The sequence below is a fragment of the Miscanthus floridulus genome, chromosome 18 (assembly GCF_019320115.1).
Source record: "Miscanthus floridulus cultivar M001 chromosome 18, ASM1932011v1, whole genome shotgun sequence".
Lineage (NCBI taxonomy): Eukaryota > Viridiplantae > Streptophyta > Magnoliopsida > Poales > Poaceae > Miscanthus > Miscanthus floridulus.
The window spans coordinates 37,354,871-37,372,700 of NC_089597.1; positions in this window are offsets into that span (position 1 = coordinate 37,354,871).

A 17,830-nucleotide genomic window follows, 5' to 3' on the forward strand; every position below is an offset into this window, starting at 1 on the left:
CCAAAGAAGCTGATCGGTAGTTCAAGGACGACGTTGCTCATGCTTCCCGCTTGGATCACCACCCACGTCGTGATGATGATCGCCGCGAAGAACGACATTATGAAGATTGTGCTAGGCGCTACGACAATCACGAACGTCGCATTATGATCGGCCAGAGGGATCAAGGGCTACACAGCGACGTCACCACCGACTGGAAAACTCCATCGACAACATAGAGCAGCCACGCGCTATGCAAAATTTCAATGCTTCCTATGAAGAACTCCTTGCTTAATTCACATAGAGCAGCCACGGTCCATGCTTAATTCACGTAGAGCAGCCACGGTCCATGCTTAATTCACAAGAACAGCAAGAACACCATGCGGCAATTCCATGGCATGGACAAAGCTTTTTGCGATGAGGAGCAGAAATGGCAAACGCACAAGGACGACAAGTCAGACGGCGGCAAAGGGGAGGAGCGTCCTACGGACGCACGACCCACTGCCTAAGATGCCAACAAGACCGTCGCCACAATCTTCAGAGGGTACGCCACTTACGAGAGCAACCGCCAGCAGAAGCTCACCGCTTGACAAGTCATGTCGATCACCCAATATGGCATGGTCACTGATCCCAAATATCTGGACTGGTCGGAGTATCCTATTATATTCAGTAGGGCCGACTAGTGGGCAGATATCCCATACCCAGGGCGTTTCCCACTCGTGTTAAATCCCACCATCCGCAACGTGCAGTTCAAGAAGGTCCTCATCAACGGTGGGAGTGCCCTCAATATCCTCTTCGCCGGAGCCCTAACTGAGTTAGGCCTCACAAAGGATGATCTCATCCCTGTTGATTCTCCATTCTAGGGTATTGTACCTGGTAGAGCGTCCCAACCTTTGGGATAGATCACCTTGCCAGTCCAGTTTGGCACCGCTGACCACTTCCGTACTGAGTACATGAACCTCTTCGTGGCAGACTTCGACACCGCTTACCACGCCATCCTTGGCCGATCAGCTCTCGCCAAGTTCATGGCCATGCCCCATTATGTCTATCGAGTGTTGAACATCCCGACAGAACATGGCGTTCTCACCCTGCGTGCCAACGTCTCCACCGCCTACGACTGCAAAAGAGAAGGACTCGCCATCGCTGATGCGATGGATCTCTCGGCCAGAATGGAGGCTTGCATCGCCGATTCTAAGAAGGTCCCGGTGGAGGAGTAGGCGATCCCGACCCGGATCCTATAGACTCTGCGATCAAGACGGCGTAGACATGCCTGACTCCTGGCACATCGAACACCTCAGGCGTTTCTGTCCTTGAGACGTCCTACTAAGATATGTACCCCTTATGTATTTATGCATTTCAATAATGATTTTCTCCATGATGTTTTCTCCATTTGTTGTTTTCTCTGTAATTTTCCTCCAATTATCTTTTGTTTTTCTCCATGCTAAACATCTTTAAGATGACGCATACTATTGCCATTCAAATTGGACTGCACCCTCACCTCAGTCGGACACGCTCAAGGGCTTCGCCTCCCTACGTGAATCGACTCCGTTAGTCTCCGATTATGCCCGTTTGCCTACGACTCCGCGTAGCCGCTCGAGCCGCTGAGCCGCTCGAGCCATCGAGTCGTCGTGCCGCCAAGCCGCCAAGCGAGCTGCTAAGCGAGCCGCCTGAGTCGTAATCAAGCCGCGCCATGCCGCAATGATGACCGCCGTGGAGAACTACATTATGACAACAGCGACCGCCGCCATGGCGACAGGCCAAAAAAGCTCGAGGGCTGGGCAATTTCATCACCGCCGACCAGTCACGTTCTCATTTGCGTTACCCAAAAGCAGCCCTATCCTCAATTTAACACCCAAATATGCATGAGCGGTAGCGCTCTACGCCATGGATGATCAGTAGTGGCTCCTTGGTGATGCCTATATCCCCAAGTATGCATGAGCAGTAGCGCTCTGCGCTACGGGCGATCTGCAATGGCTCCTCGGTGATGCATATATTCCTAAGCGTGTACAAACATCTCAGGATAGAATGTTCCTCACATCTCGTCGGTATAGTGCTTAGCACTCTCCACGGTCTCCAGTTTTCACCACGGTTCTCCAATTTTGCCACGATATAGTGCTAAGCACTCTCCATGTTCTCCAATTTCGCCATGGTATAGTGCTTAGCGCTCTCCATGTTCTCCAATTTTGCCACGGTATAGTGCTAAGCACTCTCTATGTTCTCCAATTTTGCCATGGTATAGTGCTTAGCACTCTCCATGTTCTCCAATTTCACCATGGTATAGTGCTAAGCGCTCTCCATATTCTCCTATTTCGCCACGGTATAGTGCTAAACACTCTCCATGTTCTCCAATTTTGCCACTGTATAGTGCTAAGCACTCTCCATGTTCTCCAATTTTGCCACTGTATAGTGCTAAGCACTCTCCATGTTCTCCAATTTCGCCATAGTATAGTCCTAAGCACTCTCCATAATTCGCCATGGTCAATTGCTATGTACTCTCTCCATTTTAAGTGCTCAGCACTCTCCAAATTTTACTCCTATGTCCAGTGCTAAGCACGGGGATTTTGTCCTTTATACAAATATGAATAAACTCCAAATAAACATAAACTGCTCTGCTGGATATAAAATTCACCGATACATTGCTCCTGATAAACTCCGCTCTATTATTTTCATCACCGAGTTCATATATTTTATTTTTAAATCATGTACTACCCGTCCTACATATTTATATTGCAGGATCATCGTCTAAGTGGTCGCACCATCTAGCCTTCAGATTTCTCTGCTGATCAACTGGTCGGACCGCTAGGTTCATGACTTCGTCACCGACCAGTTGGTCGGATTGTTTAGCGTTCACTTCTACTCGGCGCTCACTTCGCCACCGACCAGTTGGTTGGGCTGCTCGGTACTTGATTCTTCGCCAACCAACTGGTCGGATTGTCTGTCGCTTCATCGTCAGTTACGCTAGGGGCTCGCCAGCTAAGCTAGTGACTTCGTCTGTCGATTCGCCTGTTGGCTTACTACGTTTTGTCGACGCTGCATGTCATGTGTGATATCAAGGTGTTCCATGCTGTCCAGATCAGGGTGCTGATCCTAGGCGACACGTCAGGGGCTTTGCTACTGTCAGGCTCAGGGACTACAATGTATACATTATACCTTGCGGCGCATGTATCAATACTAACATCCTCTTTGACTAACTCATGGATGATGATCATCTGACTTCGTCAATGAAGCCTAAGTGTGTACACTTCACCTAAGGTCGATGTCTCCGGCAAGCTCCGTCGTTGTTTACTCCATCGATCAACTGGTCAGACTACTAGGTTCATGACCTTCGTCGCCGACCAGTTGGTTGGGCTGCTCGGTGCTCGATTCTTCGCCAACCAACTGGTCGGATTGTCCATCGCTTCATCGTCAGCTACGTTGGGGGCTCGTCAGCTAAGCTGGGGACTCCTCGGCGTTTAGATTGTTCATCGCTTCATCATCAGCTAAGCTGGGGACTCCTCAGCGTTCGGATTCTTCGTGCAAGAGTCGCCAGCTAAGCTGGGACTCCCTTGGCGGTCGGATCTTGCTATCTCTCATTGGTGTGATATCTGCTTGCTGTATGCTGTTCGGATCAGGGTGCTGATCTTTGGCATCACGTCTGGGTCTTGATACGCACATGTCAGATAATGTCGACAAGCTTTCAAATTTATTTTCTTCGACCATGCTACAAGATTCATTCTTCATCTTCCAGCAGGCTTAGGGACTAAGTGGCTACACTTCACCTAGCGGTGAATGTAGTGCTCTTTTCTTGATTTACCCTCCTTATTGACTAAATCATGGATGATTCCTCCCAAACAGAGTCTAAGTGGCTACACTTCGCCTGAGGTGGAGAATTTTCAAATTTTTATCTTGAGCCCCTTACATCCTTCTGGGAAGCCTTACTTGGCTAAGTCCGAGATCTGCGTACTAGTTAAACCGGTCGGCTTCGACTTTCATCGCTTAGTTCACCAGTTAAACCGGTCGACACTTCATTCTATTGATCGGATTACCATTTAAACTGGTTGGCACTTCATTCTGTTGATTGGATTACCAGTTAAACTGATCGGATTGCCAGATTAACTGTCTGACTCCAAGTTAAACTGTTCGGACCTGCTCAAGATGGCGTTGCTCAGCGGATACAAGGCGCTCGGGGACTAGCTGTGGGGGGTATAACCCTAGGTACTCACGGCAATGAACATGGGCCGCACCGCCAGGGGAGGCTCAGCCCATAAGATCAAGGCCTACGATGCTCGGCTCTAGTCGGCGTGCACCGCAAGGCGATCAGAAGACATATTGGCGATGAAGGAAGATCTGTTCGGATACGATAGATATCGTATTCCTTGTAAATACTTACCATATAGCCGAATAGATCTAGACTTAAACCAACCTGTAACCCTACCCTCCAGACTATATAAGGCGGGTAGCGACCCCCTCGAAGGCATCTCATATTCAATACAATCCACCGAAGACACAGGACGTAGGGTATTACGTCGATCAGACAGCCCGAACCTGTCTACATCGTTGTCTCTACGCTTGTGTCACCATTCGGTTCCTATCACGCGCACCTCCACCGATTCATCTACTACCGTGGGTATACCCCTCTGTAGACTGTCGACCAGATTTCGTCGACAATCGGCCTTTTGCTCCATGTCATAGTTATTTAATTCTTCCTCTTTGCATTTGTTCTTATGTTTTGAATTTTGTTTTTACCTCTACATTATCCACATCAAACCCATTCCTTGCACTAGTGTCACTTTGAACCTCTCGCTTGACTCCAGCTCCTCAAAAGTGACTTTGAGCTTGTATAACACTTCCACCTAACCCTCCTACGAATGGCAAGTTGTGCATCCACCTCAATGATGTTATGAACAAAACCAGATCACAAAATGCATCATAAATTATGACCTAATTTGAGTTACACTGACAAAATCTCACCAAATCTATACCTTGCGACTTGGACACGTGTAGGAGATGTGACCCCAATTACCATCACCATCTCTTTCTGCCACCAGATCCATGACCATCCGCCGTCTGCGCTCTATGTTCTGGACTCCCCTTGAGCCTACTAGCCAGATGAGCTCAAGAGGCCTACCTACACTTCACACATAGAAAGAGCAATGATGACGGCGGTGAAAGTGCTAGTGGTAGCGGCTGGTTAGGTGATGCTAGGGAAATGGGGCAAAAAAGGAAACCGGACTTATTAAGTAGTTTTAGAGGGGTAGAGATTTGAATGTGCTATTGCTCAAGGGTTTATGATTTCAAGGGCTCATGTGCAAATTTGTACCAAGTAACATGCAACAAATTTCTAATATGCCATAGCTTCGATCCAAATTAGCGTTGGGGCTGCTGACTAAGACTTATTTCAGTTTGGACCACCCATGAGAACAAACGATATTTAGGCATCTAGTTCTGCATTTGACAAGTTTAAAGACCGGCAATGCTCTTTACTCATACTCTAATTATCATCTGTGTTGCACTACGAAACGATTGAGAAATTCTGATAAAAGTGACGCAACATAAGAGGAATTCTTCAGCCCTGCTCCTTGATTCTCCGATGGAGTGATTCCATTGGATTCCTATGAGAGGGCAGGGTGGGGAGCTGATGAGAATTGATTCTCTGCTGATCTCCACTAAAATATAACAGGGAGGAGTGTGAAACAGGTTTTTTTAGCTCCCAACTCCTAATGCAAATGAAGAAGTGATTCTCTACTAATGCCCACTTGAGTTAGATGGCATTTTGAGCGTTTGGCTGACTGGGACCGGTTCTCTTTGGAGAAGCTGGAGGTGGGGCTCTCGCAAACGGTCCCCGAAGAAGACATCTCTCGGAATTTGTTTCAAGTGTTGACCTGTTTTGTAAGGACTTGAACTAGACGCGCTGAGATTGGTAAACCCCAAAAGAGCCGTCGGTGAGTATATAATGTTTAGTTAGAAAAAAAAACTTGGATAACAATAAATAATAAAGAAACATAATGTTGCAAAAATATTGGCAGAACCTCCCAAAAAGTGCATTCATGAGTTGGTGGATCCACCCGGTCTCGTCCTTGGATAACAATCCAAGGCTTGCGATCTGCGCTGGAGTTGTTAATAATCTACTAGGGTGACCACGCGCTAACCGATCGGCGGAAATTAAACTAGGAGTAGCCTTTAACTACGACACGTCAACGTCAGGAAACAACCAGAGTAGCAGACCCACAAGATGCCCTGTCTCCCGTGCCCAGCGCACCGCGCGCGAGCTAGCTACCGGCCTTACTATACCGTGTGCTTGCTCGGGCCGCGCCCGCCGGATCCCCGTGTCTCATCCGACGTCTCGCGATCTCGCCGGCACAGTACAGTATACAACACCTGCCTAACAGTGGTGGTGGTGGCTGCTCGCGTTACGCGCCTTTGGTCGCGATGCCCTGCCCTGTCACGACTGCGCAGCTGCTGGTCCAAGATGCCCGGCATTTCGCCGCGCGGATCCCCGTCTTTTTGGCCGGGTTCAACCGCGCCACACCACACGCCCACGCGCAACGCAAGTCTGGCGCCGCCGGCCGGGCGGTCACGGTGAGGAGCGAGGGCTGTGGAGCCCCCCGGCCTGCACAGCACCGGGCGCCAGCTAGGTGTCCTTGACGGGCGGGGGGGTAGGGTAGTGCCAGTGGTACGAGAAACGCAATGATGCGGTAGACCGTAGACGACAGCGTACGCATACGTACGTCCACGTGACCCCGCGTGGGCGTGTACCTGCAGTGATGTGCATGTATGCATGCATGGGTCGTTCCGTTTCGCGAGTCCCGCCGCGGGCGGTGGCTGTCGTCCATCGATCTATCCCGCGCGCCGCACTGCACCGCACCGCATGATGGATCCCTCTCTGGCCGGGGTCGCGCGGGGCGTCGCGTCACCCCCGCCTCGGAACAGCTGGTTAGCGGCCGGCGGCCTTGCTGTCGCGCTGCGGGGGACTGTGGGCGCCGACTGGGACGTCCCGGCGCGACGTGTGTGGCGGGAGGGACGGGCGGATGAAGGAACGAACGAGAGGGCCATCCATGTGAGGGCTCTGGCCTCTGGGTCGTCGTGCCGCGCGTGGGCAGGAGGCCTGAGCCCTGAGGGTGGGCTCTCCGCCTCGGCGCGCGTCTCATGGGCGCAGCGAGCGACCCATTGGCCGATCGATCACCCTGCAGCACCCGATCACCCGGCGGTTCGCTCGCTGCTGGCCCGTCGGCCGTCGTCCGAACGCGCGCGCCGGGTGTCACATCGGGCGGGACTACGCAGATATATCTCGGACGACACGCGCATATGCGCCTTAACTCCCTCATGTTTCCGCCCATCGCGTCCCTATCGCGGGAGGCCACAGCCGGCCAGGTCCCTCTCGCCACCCTTAATTCGTCGCGGGCCGGGCCGGGGGTCGCTCGTCCGTCGTCGCTGGCTCGACCGATTGAGAGGCTGATCCGTGCGTTCGCCGGCCGGCCGGCCGGCCGGGCTAACGGCCGAGCGTACATGGATCGGTTGGGGCATAACTGTTCCGGATAAATGCGCCGAGGGACATGTGTCGATCGAGCGGGCAGGCAGCGTATGCAGCAGGCCACAGCGAGCGAGCGGAGTCTGCACGCAACGTGAGGATTAGCAGTGGCAGCAGTGGGTTGGTGGCGACAGCGGCGTGACGACGAGAAAGAGCGTGATCGGCGACGACGTCTCAGAGAACAAATATTAAGGCAGGTTGTTTTCGTTCGGTGAGTTGTTTTACATGGTACAACTGGTGCGTGTGCGTACGCGATCGATCTTTCAGTGTCCGTGTGGTTATTATTATCGGACATAAACTCGGCGCAAATATTCTTCGGTCCAACTAATCGCGCCATCAATGCTACTATAGCAGTATAAGTATGATTAATCGAACGTCCTTTCGTCAAAACCTAGCCTATCTGATAGAAAAAAAAGAAACTGTGATATCAACAGGTCGATCGAGCACAATGTCTCGTCGCTACTCGCTATGGCACCCGGCCTATCGGACTTGCGGGCTAGCTAGTGTGCCGGATCTGTTCATCTCGGAGCCGGGGGCCGTGGAGCCCGCCGCGGCCGACGGAGGCCACGTTGGGATCAGGTCATCAGGGCGAGATACATGCATGCAGCGCACGGCGGCCGGACATGATTCATCGCCGATCCTCCGCCACCACCTCACCACCACCACGCAAGTTGTGCCTGCCTGCGGGTATACGTAGGCCAGTGAGGTCGCCGTCGCGGCGTTTATGGCATGCACGGCGCCCTGCCTGGTGCCTGCCCGCCCGCCCGCCCAGACGGCAGCGGTGGGCTCCCACACGTGCCGGTGTCAACTCGATCCAGGCTCTGGCGGACGATCGATTGCCGTCCAACGAACCGCAGGTGGCCCGTACCGGGAAACAGCACCATGTGGGTGCCATATGCATGCGCTCTGCACCTTCTCTCCCTCTCGGAGCTTTCGCCGACATGATCATTCGCTCCCGGCCGGCGGTTATTAGTTCGTTGGCCACTGCTAAAAAAAGCATTTCTATAAGCGGCTGGTAAGTCTTTGTAGGGACGGTTTGGTTAGCCGTTCCTACCGAACTGTCTCTATAAATCATGTATTTATAAGGACGGTTCCTAGGCCGCCCCTATAAATCGATTTGTAGGGGCGGCTATAGTACCAGCCGCCCCTAGAACCGCCCCTACAATATGTTTTCCCATAAAATTTTTTTCAAATTTACAATTCAAAATCACGTTGCCGAACGTCCCGCGACCAACGTTTCGAACCGCGTTCGCGTTGCCGAACACCCCGCGACTAACGTTCCGAACCGCGTTCGCGTTGTCGAACGCCCCGCAACCAGCATTCGCGTTGCTAAACGCCCCGCTACCACGACTACAAGCACAAGAGTATTATATATACTACAATTACAAGTCCAATTCACAAGAATATATACAATCCATCATTAAATATACAAATTTCATACACATTGTTATCAACGTCCTAGAGCTAGCCTTTCAGTCTCACGAAGGTGTTGGTACTGATGATTTGTACCTAACTCAGACTCTCGGTCATGGTAGGCGCCTCTGACATGTACAATCTGGTCCAATATGAAATTGCAAAGGTCGCCGACGAGCTCTAAGAGTTGGTCATCCTTGTATGAGTCTCTTTTTATTCCTTTCTCTTCTCTCCACTATAAGAGAACAAGTTTTGGTTTAGTATTTCATACCATGTACGAAGTCTTTATACTACGGGTGAAGAGGTTCAAACTTACCCTTAAGGGGTGTCTCCTGTAGACACCGGTGTTACTCATCATAGAACATATATAGTATCCACAATGTACACTCTCAGGCTTCTGCTTGGGGCACTGTGTGTTTTACATATGAAAATGTTAAGTAATGCTTTTGACAGCCATGTAATGGAGTACTGAAGAAGTAAGTTACACTTACCGCACATAGTGTTTTTATAGCCAGCTTTTCCTTCCTTGCTGGATCATGCCTTCCATGATGATTAGTGACATAGAACCTAAATGCCATGTTCGAATTATTTTAGCAAATACAACTTGTTAGTATCTAAAAGTGAACGTTATAAGTATGTATACAAACATATAAGCTAATGAGGATTGTCGATATGTATACGTCTTGAGAATCGATATGAAGTCTTTGTATGTCACCGTATCCCTATCTAATGAATCAAAGACTAATGCCATGCTCCTCCCGACATCGACGGCTATACAAATTCAGTGGTTGCTGCATGGATTTAATCATAGAACTAGATAAGCTCTTTTGCATCGAATAAAATATATCGAACAAAGCTTTAAGTATAGAGTTGAACTTACTCGAAGTTGTATGGTAGCCATATAGTAGAGTGTTGTTGGAGATTTTTGAAAGTCAGGGCAATGTATGCCGCAACCTTAAGGGACTCTTCCCTTAGTTTCGCCGTACGGATGCGCTCTTTCTCCCAAAGAGTCTTTGCAGCAGCTAGCTCTTTGGCATCCAGTGTCCACCGTTTGGGGTAATTAAAATTTGGTTTGGGCTATATCTTGAGGGTCTAGATACCCGGCTTTCACACTTGGCATTTGTTTGACAATGTGCACTTGCATTCTACAAATCACGATGTGGGTTAGTTACAACAAAATTCAAAGATTACATTCATATCATATCGGGAGGACAAGGACTTATAGGCACCACGTGCGAATTAGATTCATCTCCATTTCTCCCTGGTGAAAGCATGTGTGCATGTCATTGAAGTCAAAGACAATTTTCCCGGCTGGGCTTCCAAATGTGCCGGTGGGGAAGCATGCTTGTATGAGATCTATGCTCATTGGGAGAACACGCAAGTACCAATCATGGAACCTTCTCATTCCAAGTGGTAGGCGCTAGATGTCCTGGTTTGGTAGGAAGGGCTTGCCTCTTTCATATGTTTTTGGGCAATTCTTTGACCATTTGATGGTATCAACATTTGGATACTGCTTTGCAATTTGGTGGAGTTTGCTAGTGACGGCCTCCTCAGAACCCCGTGATGGGACTTTTTTAACTTGGTTCTCAGGCTTGAACTGGTAATGGAAAAACCACTTGGACACCGACGAGACGTCTTTGATCAGAACATAAACTGGCCTTATGGTGATTGGATGCTTCTTTCGAAGTTTCCATTCAGGCACGTCCTCATCTTCTTGTGCATCACCTTCTTCAGAAGGCACTCGTTGTTCATGTATCGGCTGTGCTTGTTGAGAAGACTGTGGTATCTCATGATGCACTTGCTCGGTACGAGCTGGAGAAGGTTGTGGCATCTCATCAGGCACATGCTCGCTAGGAGGCGGGGAAGAATGTGGCATCTCAAGAATGTGGTGGTCATGAGACGGTGAAAATATCTCCCCGACCTCAACAACTCGCTTCAAATTTGGGAGAGGGGGAGGCAGCGAAGAAGCAGTCAATATAATGTCCCATTTGTGCCAGAGGATGAACTGCCCCATAACGTCTCCGAGTAACACCAACCCCTCGGGAGTTGCGTAGTCTATCCTCCACTGCATGAACTCGGGCTTCACTGTATGCACCTCGACCCTAGTGTAGTCCGGCAGTATCTTATTATTGTGGTGTAAGCCACCAGGAGGATGTGCCACACCCGTTGCCACCTCCATCACAGTGTTCTGCCGGTCGCTGAGAAACACCAAGGTGCAACTAGTTGGTTCTCGTATGCGATCAACGGGGGTTGTGGCTACAGTGGAACCTTGTCTGCTAGGAACTTTCAGAGGGCTGCCAACTAATGCCAGTTCTCCCGACGGTGTCACTAATATCCGTGGCTCCATAGACAGTCCTTGCTCCTCCAGTGCCTTCGCAACTAGAGCCTTCACTTAGAGCTTAAGACTAGTCTCTCGATCTCTGCCATGTTTCTTGTATATGTGCCTATCCTCTTCGAATCCTTGATTCCATGTCATCCTTTTCCCTAGCCCCCTGGTGCGGCCTGTGTGCTCCTTGTTTCCCAAGCCAAGGCTAAGCTCGTCCCTCTCTCTAGAAGGATTGAATGAGCCCTTCTCCTTGTCTTCAGCATATTTCAGTATCCTTGATACTGCCTCTTGGGTCTTCGGCTTATCAAACTTAAGATTACCGCTGGATGATTCTGTACTCCTCGCATATATCCAATTTCTTGAGCGTACCTTCAAATTCATCAATCGATATTCCCAGCAACTGCGGCCTCTTCGTCCATCTTCCTAAACTGCTCTTTCTTGACATAGTAGCCAACGGGGCCTAGATGATGGTAATGTTTGTTCCTTTTCACCAGCTCGGTGTTACGGGCACTGAGCTCCAATGCCTCCGATGAAGTCTTTTGAGCCACGAGCTCCTCCCATTGACTAGGAGTTATTTTGCCAAACTCGTTGAAGGGAGTTAACCCCTTTTGGATATACTTCATGTTGAGCTGCGACCTTCAACGTCGAAATGACTCTCCCATCATCCTGAAAGTATTTTTTTACCAGTTCATGCTTACCCTCCAGAAATCTAAAATTGAGCTTCAGCTGCCTATCCCATAGTGCATTCTTTGTGTTCTCTAGTACCTCTTTCCAGTTAGGGATTGCTGGGTTCAATTTATCTCTTACTAGGGCCCCGATCGCATTACGGAATCATCCTCTTAATTCCTTCGGCTCAAGGATCTCCTCTGCTGGCCCGACCTCTGTTATCACATAGTATGCCTTATCTGGATATAGATTTCTTTTTCTATCCCCTTGTTTCCTCTTAGGCTTGGTAGTCATGGTTGTGTCTTGAGGTTGTGGAGCAGAGGCATCATGATCCATCTCTATGGCTGTTGCCTCTGCTCTCCTTTCCTCTACTCCGTCTTGTCCAGCGAGATGTCGCGGACGTCGACATCATCTTTTCTGAGTTTTAGAAGAGACCTGTATATACGACAGGTCAAAGTGTTAGCAGAGGTAACACAACCAAAGCTTTAGCAAAATTTACAAGCTAAGGCTTTTTCCCTACCTCCTCGTTCGGGTCAAAATCCTTGTCCAAATCTTCCTCTATTGGCCTCCTTCTAGATTCACGTGGGAAAGGATCCTCAGAACTTTCATATCCCTCTTCTAAGTCATCATCATCATCATCATCATCATCATCATCCTCTTCTTCTTCGCCTTTAGCAACCTCTTCTGCTCTTCCTTCTACTCCCCCTTCCTTCTCGTCACACTGCTCCTGAGTAAGCATCACTTCTAGATCCTTTTCTAACTCGTTATCGAAATACTCCTGAGTTAGATGGTCCTCTAGTGCTTGCTCCTCATAGGTTGGCTGCTCATCATGCTCGAGGCATCGGGCTGCACTGTCTGGTGTCTGCGACATTATTTCATGCTTTGTTCTAATAGATGCAAGAAAGTGTGCTTTAGGTACGCGAGAAGGTATAAGAAATAAAAAAGGTCTATAAACCAAAGTAGTCCTATAAAACAACAATATATCAAAAAATGAGTTGTAGCAGTAGTAGAGGCCTCAGAAACATGTCAATCATCATTTGATCATGAACTTGGAGCATCAAGGCATCATAACAGAGAAGAGAGGAGAAGGTAATGTAGGGGCAGCTGCTAATGATACCAAGTTCCTCACAAGTTCTTAATCATCAGCTCATATTCCATATAATGTATGGACTTGGACAATTTCATCATCAGCAAAACAAAGGAGAGGAGAGGAGAGGGGAGATTTGGCAAAAAAAAGCAACAGCTGCTTAACAAACATAGAGAGGAAAATGTGTAAAAAAAAGCAGCTGCTGCTTCCCAAACATAGATGATAGGAAAGGTGGCAAAAATAGAGGAGAAGGGAGAAGTAGAGTGGAGTAGAGGAGAGTAGTAGTAGAAGTAGCAAAAAAAGCAACAACTGCTTAGGAGAGGAGAGGAGTAGAGTGGAGTAGAGGAGAGTAGTAGTAGAAGAGGAGTGGTAGAGTAGTAGGAGAAGAGCAGGAGGATAGTATAGTAGTAGAGTAGTAGTAGGAGTAGCAAGTAGTAGTAATAGGAGTTGTAGGAGACCAACCAGCAGCCACTAGTAGTAAGAGTTTATAGAAGACAGAAGATAATAAGTAGCAATAGTAGTAAGTAGAGAGAGTAGTAGTAGGAGTAGCAAGTAGTAGTAGGAGCAGCTGGCCAGCAGCCAGCAGCCAACCAGCAGCCAGCAGCCAGCAGCCAACCAGCAGCCAGCAGCTAGCAGCCAGCCACAGCCAGTAACAAAACTAAACATCCCATAGCTTCAAGCATAATCCAGTTTTAGGATAGACAAACCAATTTAAGTGCATAGCTTTTCAGCAGAAACTGAAAACAAAGAATGCACAAGCTTTTACGTAACATCTGAAACATTTCTTTCAACATTGCTGAGCAAAGGGAAACTCAACTATTAGGCCTATTTGACTATAGTGATACCAAGAGGGTTCATGGTAACCTTAGTGAAGGTGCAAAGGCTTTCTGATGATATCTAAAAGCTTTTTGTTCAATTATGTTGAGCACAGGGAAACCCTAACAACAAGGTATTTGCAATAAAAGACTACCCTAACCTTGGGAGAGCATGTAAAATAGCACATATTATTTCTCCATTGGTAAACTAACATTGTCTAGATCAATGTAACAACATAGATTATCCAGGGTATATTAATTAATGATAATAAGAAAGTAAAGTGACATTATATGAATCAACAACACAGACACCTAGGCCTAGTTTTAACTTGTAACTAAAGGTGAATGAGGACCAAATCTTATTATCAGAATGCTGCCTTCTCCATGTACAAATTATGAAGTTAAAACAATACTCCTATATAACAGCATATAGCTTTTACCAAACGGTGTTTCAATGCAAGTATGTAGAATGTGAATTGAGCTTAGATGAAAACTAAAACTGCTCGAAGACATGATTAATATTGAAAATGGAGGAAGATATGGGATACTGTTCATGGTAAGTTGGTAACCTTGACGCACAAAAAACTTTTGAGAAAAACTAAAAGATGTGAGGGCCATTAGCCAATTCAAGTATATGAAAGACTCTGCTTATCAGCAAAATGCTCTAAAAGGAACAAATCACTAGTAATGGTTCTTCTATGAATCAAATTATTAGTAACAGTGTCATGGGACCAAAAGAAGAAATTCAAAAAACAGCCATACAAATTTAGTGTGAAATGTGAATTTAGCTATGATACTGTCGACACAGAATTTTGTCCCGTGCCGAGGATACACGCAGTAAGCCGAAAGGGTCCGCTCGATGGAGCAGATCCGCCTAGCTTTAGCACAGGGGTGGTCGATCCTACGCAATCCTCTCGAGGCGTGCCAGTCAATTTGACCCTGCAATTGACAAGGAGAGAAAGTTCATCAGTAGTTAAGGGCAGAACTTACCGGTGTTGCCAGACAGTCCCGAATGTATGGCTGTGAGAGCCGATATAAAAGGAAATCGGCTAAATAGCCGATTCTAGTATATTCATGAGAATAAGTCAGTTAGAGCTCATGGGGTCATGTGAGGAGAATCGGTTATCATTTAGGATAAACATCATTTAAATGAATATTAATCAATGGCAATAAGATATCAATGATGATCGGTCCATACTGAGCCAATGATTACGAGTAACCAAACTCCTTTTCATATAAAGAAACAATTCAACATCACTTAATCATTTAAAAAAGATAAATCTAATGAACATGTTAGATCTCATCTATCGCCATGACCAGTGGGGCATGAGGCAGAATCATACAGGCCGTAGAAACAACAATAGACTCGACGACCCTAACTCATTACTAATATCAGTGGGGCATGAGGCAGAATCATGCAGGCCGTAATACAATAACAAGATCATGGGGCTAACACATCTTTCAACTTATCTCTACTTCAATGATCTCATGATGTGAACTATTCGTGAAAGCATTCGATATCGGCTAAACAGCCGATTCAGGCATAGCACACAGTTAAGGTCATGTCTTCTCAGGAACGGGTCTATCAACCAACGATCCCCACTCCACGGTGCCAACAGTGGGGTGAGAGGCAGAATCCCACATGCCATGATGATGGGCCATGAAACGGTTCTCGCTAACCGATAGATCTACTCAAGATCGAACATGCCTTAACCGCATGCTATGCACGATTAAGATTGATGCAAAACAGCCGATAAAAACATAACTCATCGCTTAAGATGTAGATTAGATCAGTTGTAGATTAGCAAACAATGAGTTAACTAAGATATAAGGCCAATCCAGATTAATCTCAATCAGGCAGAGTGATATTGCTGTAATTAGATAAGCAATGAAAGCAATAAGCAATATCGGTAACTTAATGAATCTACCAAAGACTGCCATTCTAAGATAGAGCCGATAACTTGACCTTGATCCAATTCAAGCAGTGGGGTGAGAGGCAGAATCACACATGACATACTTGAATTAGGCAAGAGTCGATAACTAGCTTATACCAGAGCCACAGTGGGGGTCGACCGGATCGATGCAGCCATACGAACAAAGGTATAAACCATGACGGTACTTACAACAAGCAGTGGAGGTCGACCGGATCGATGCAGCCGTACTTACCGAAGAACTCGCCGAGATCTACTCTACTCCTACTCCTAAGGGGTGGCCAGAGCCAAAAAAAGTAATTGACTTGTATTTGATTGATTGGTTCTTTACAATAGCCGAGGTTCGGTATTTATACCCGGGGCCTAAAACGAACCCTACTCGAGTACGACTTAATACAATCTTTGGCATAATGAAAACATTCCTAATTTAAGATAACTTGGACTCTAATCTTTCCCTTTTTGTAGAGTCCAACATGTCTCGTCTCAGCGCCAATCATAGCCTTCGTCGTTATCTGCTGGCGCTATCTGAAGAAAGCCGATTCTAGCGTTGCATCCGAATCAGCTGGTTTCGATCTACACGCAACTCATCCCCTGCTGTCATGATCCTAGGAGCTCTCGAGCTTCTAAGATCCATTGACTGGATCAGCTGTTGCGATGCTTATGGACTCATCAGCACGAACCAGTTCGACATCATCTCCATGCCATTGAATCAAACACTGATGCATGGTCGATGGTATGCAGCAATGCACATGAATCCATTCCCGACCGAGGAGTAAACTGTATGATCCTTTCCCATCAATGACACAGAACGTGGTGAGCAGAGTTTTACTTCCGATTGTCAGTTCGATGTTTATTGTCCCCCGGGTCTTGGATGTATTTCCTCCGAAGTCTCTAAGCATTATGTCGGTCTCAAGCAAATCTCCTAGTCCCTTGACAAGCTTACAGAAAGTGGTGTATGGCATAAGATTGACAGAAGCACCTCCATCCACCAACATCTTGTTCATCGGCTTCCCATCAACGTTGAGGTCATCGGTTTTTTGTATTCTTCTTAGTGCTAAGTCTCCGACTTGTAATGATTGAGACTGAGTATTCTTGTTGTAGTGGCGCCTTAGTCCTTGGAGGTATTTCGCTGATTGCAGGGTAGCGTTTACTCTGACTTCTTCTATGCTGTCGAGTTCTAATCTTCGAGTGTGTTCTGCTTCTCCTTCGTCGTATTGTTCTATCCTTGGTGACGTTCAGATCAGGTCTGTGGGTAGTACGGCTTTTGATCCGTATACCAGGAAGAAAGGTGAGTATCCGGTGGCTCTGCTTATTTGAGTCCGTAGCCCCCATACAACTTTGGGTAATTCTTCGATCCATTTTGACCCATAGTCTACTAGTTCTTCATACAATCTTGGTTTTAATCCGGCTAGTATGAGTCCATTGGCCCTTTCTACCTGTCCATTGGCTTCTGGATGTGTGACTGATGCATAATCTATACTGAAGCCACAATCCTGTGCCCAACTTTTGAATTCTGTAGCTATGAAGGGAGAACCCAAATCTGTGATGATTCGATTGGGCATGCCGAAGCAGTGTATAATATCTTGGATGAACTCGACCGCTTTGGCTATGCTATATTTTGCGAGTGGTTTGTATTCGATCCACTTGGTGAACTTGTCGATTGCTACAAAGATATACTCAAAACCGCCCTTTGCTTTCTTGAGAGGTCTCACTTGATCCAGCCCCCAACAGGAGAAAGGCCAAGCGGGTGGAATGCAGATGAGGTTGTGGGCTGGCACATGAGCTTGTCTTGCGAACATCTGACAACTTCTGCATCTTCTGACGAGTTCTTCTATGTCTTTCAAAGCGGTTGGCCAGTAGAAACCAGTGCGGAATACTTTGCCGACTAGTGTTCTTGAAGCGGCGTGATTTCCACAGCAGCCTGAGTGTATTTCGTCTAGGATTTGTTTGCCTTCTTCAAATGAGACGCATTTTAGGAGTACTCCTGATGATGCGGCTCTTCTGTATAGCTTGTCTCCTACTAGGACGTAATTTTTGCTTCTACGGATGACTTGTCTGGCTTGCTGTTTTTCTGCTGGCAACTTATTCTCTTTGATGTAATCAATAAAA